At 45.0% G+C, this 3,059-nt stretch overlaps 1 pseudogene; it reads right to left on the bottom strand.

Moving 5' to 3' along the window:
• Positions 1-436: 436 nt before the first annotated feature.
• Positions 437-2,859, bottom strand: LOC131895372 (small ribosomal subunit protein uS4-like; annotated as a pseudogene).
• Positions 2,860-3,059: the final 200 nt, after the last annotated feature.

Below are 3,059 nucleotides of genomic sequence, written 5' to 3'. Positions count from 1 at the left end.
AAATGGCCCTGAACATACTTCTGCTATCTTGTAGTATATATATGTGTATGTGTGAGTGTGTGTGTGTGTGTGTGTGTGTGTGTGTGTGTGTACGTGTGTGTGCATGAAGCAGCCTTCTCAGCAGTGCTGATTATAAACTCAAAATTTCAATCAACAAACATTCATCCAAGATTTAGTTCTTTATGCAAAAATAAGTTTATCCACCTTGCTGGCAAATTTGCTTTCATCTTTAATAAGTGGTAAAACTATGTGTATGCCAAGTAATTGTTTTAAAACAAATTCCTGATCAGTAAATATTTTATTTCCATGTCTATCCTGTATACCTATACCAGCCGTTGTGTAGAAAAAAAAAAAAGTTTTTTTTTTTTTTTTTGTTAATTCTGTTGTATTAGTCAACTGGAAAACTAGACAATCCTCCAGTCCTGGGAGGTGTTATTCAACCCTCTTCCTTATTATCGCTGTCTCCAGCACCACCCTGGCCCTGCTTGGCGTTATTCCTCTTCATATACGGCCTGGGTGGCCACCAACTAAGGAGAACAGAGGGAGAGTCAATGGACTTCTGGGAGTCCAGGCGGACAACGTAGAGGTGTATGGTGACCACCTGCTTCTGTACCTCACTATGATACTGGTGGATGAGTACATGGGCACGGTGAATAGACTTGGCCGGGCTCATCATTTTTTTTCAAGACAGGGTTTCTCTGTGTAGTTTTGGTGCCTGTCCTGGAACTCACTCTGTAGACCAGGCTGGCCTCGAACTCACAGAGATCTGCCTGCCTCTGCCTCCTGAGTGCTGGAATTAAAGGCATGTACCACCACCGCCCCGGCCGGGCTCATCTTAAAGACCTGGGTCTGCAACCGCCTCTCCAAGAAATCCTTCATCTTCAGGCCCAGGATGTAATCCAGTTTCTTCTCAACCAGCTCCCCAATGAGAATAAGTCACCTCAGCAGAGCATTGCCTTCAAAAAGATGCCCCTTTTGGTCCATCGTCAGCAGCTCCTGGGCAGCCTGGAAGATCTTGGACAGGGTAAATTTGACCCTCACTCCTCACCTTTGTTCCGGAGCCCATACTCTCCGATCAGCTTTAGTTCCTGGTTGAGACCCGATTTCTCAGAAGGTCTCAGTGGGGTCACATAGTTTTTGTGTCAAACTCAACTTCCGGCAACCTGCGGCGTGTTGACGTCCCTAGGCACGTTGCTGTGCCGGCAAACTCATCCCCGTGACAAAGGGCATGTAAAAAATTTTTAGGCAAATGGGACATGAGTGGAAAGAATTTAAGAAGTCCTGATGGAGGAACAGAACAAATAGAATGTGTGTGTGTGTGTGTGTATGTGTGTGTGTATTATTAAATGGGATTTAAGATTGGCTTACATGATAGGACCAGGGTAATCGAACAATGTTTGTCTGTATTTGGAGCCCCTGAGAAACCTGGAATTGCCCAGTCAAGGCAACTCAGCTTTCCTGTCCAGCACCCACAGCCTGGAAGGTTGCTGGTACTGAGTTATTGTTGAATGGCGGAAAAGGCTAATGGTGCAGGAATTATAGAAATCTAGTGTATAGCGACACCCACACAGGAAGAAGCACACAACGGCACCCTCATGGTGCTGGTTTTCTCACATTTATTTTGCATACTGGCTGCTTGTTGGGAAGGTCTACTGACCTCGGGAATGAATATTCTCCATCCTCAGGCTCCGTCTCACCTGCCAATCTTCTCTGAAAATGTACCCAAAGGCGCACAGATGTGTCTCTCCAGTTTTAGATGTTTTTTACTCCAGTCAAGGTGACAACCAAAAGCAGCCACCCTAAGGCATTATGGGACTGTGTAGCCTCTGATCCTATAATCCAGTCTAATACGTCTCATAATCATGTATACATTCTGCTAGTTCTATGTCCTCTAGAGAACTCTGGCATACAGATGGTACAAGCGTGAAGAGTCTGAAACAGTCCTGAACCCCTTAAATCTCAAACTGCTTTCAGTACTATATAATAGGTCATATTTGTGTTTTTTTTAGTTATAATAAAATCGATACATAGTGCATGGTAATAACTAAGAGATAAATATTGACTACTGATTGTTTGAAGTATAGAATGGGCTAGTACTTCAGGATTGAGAGCCTTGTCTAGACAACCAGAGTAGAGATAACCGTGACTTATCCACCCATAAAGAGGGTATATACAGTCCATGTGAAACCCATTACCCTCCTAGCAAGGGGCTGAGAAGGCAATGGGGATCCAGCTATCATAGAAGGGGAGGCTGTAGAGGTGAGTGTGAGCACCCTGTGCTCAGACGGGAGAAAATGTGTGCGACTGTAGGAGGTGGAGAAGATGGCGAAGGTACAGTAAGAGTCAAGACTCAAAGATGATCAAGGTTTATAAGGTTGTCAGTAAGAAGATGAGGAGGGAGGAAGCAAGGGTCGGGGGTGGGTAGGGACAAGTTGGGGGAGAAACCCCAGGCTGCCTGGTACAACTAGCTACACAGAAATCTAGTGTGTAGTCTGAGACAAGTTGGCTCTCCCCCCGCCCCCCCCCCCCCCGAAATAGACATGGCACAATTTTTTTTCTCACAAAATTTTTCTTTCTGTTTTCTGTCTAGCCTCAGAAATCATCCCCATCTAGAGAGGACTCTCTTAGGAATGTTGGGAGTAGGATCTGATATTTTCTTCTTCCACTAAGAAGTCTGGGACTGACCCGCTGGGAATTGGATCCAGCAGATGCACAGCCTCCGTGGAGTGAATTTGGACCGCAGAGCTTGTCTGCATTCACGGAGCTGGTGGAGTTGCAGAAGCTGAGCCTTAGCGTGATCCTCGGTGTCCGTGTGGAAGAGTGACGGCCTGTTGTTAGAGCCATCCGGTTCATCGCCATATTGTTCTAGAGCAAATCTAAGTGAGCTTAAGTGTAATCAAAACCAATGGCATAATTAGCTTTAATCCTTTGAAGCTAACATTAATGGGGAGATCAGCTGCTATAAAAACCTTTTATTGCCAGCAGGATATGAATCATAAATAAAATCACTTTGGAGGGAAAAGCACCAATAAAGTGACACACGCATGTGGAAACAAGGT

Source organism: Peromyscus eremicus, chromosome 18, assembly GCF_949786415.1.
Source record: "Peromyscus eremicus chromosome 18, PerEre_H2_v1, whole genome shotgun sequence".
In the NCBI taxonomy this organism is placed as follows: Eukaryota; Metazoa; Chordata; class Mammalia; order Rodentia; family Cricetidae; genus Peromyscus; species Peromyscus eremicus.
Note: the sequence above shows the minus strand (reverse complement) of the source record. Positions and strands in the feature narration are given on the sequence as shown.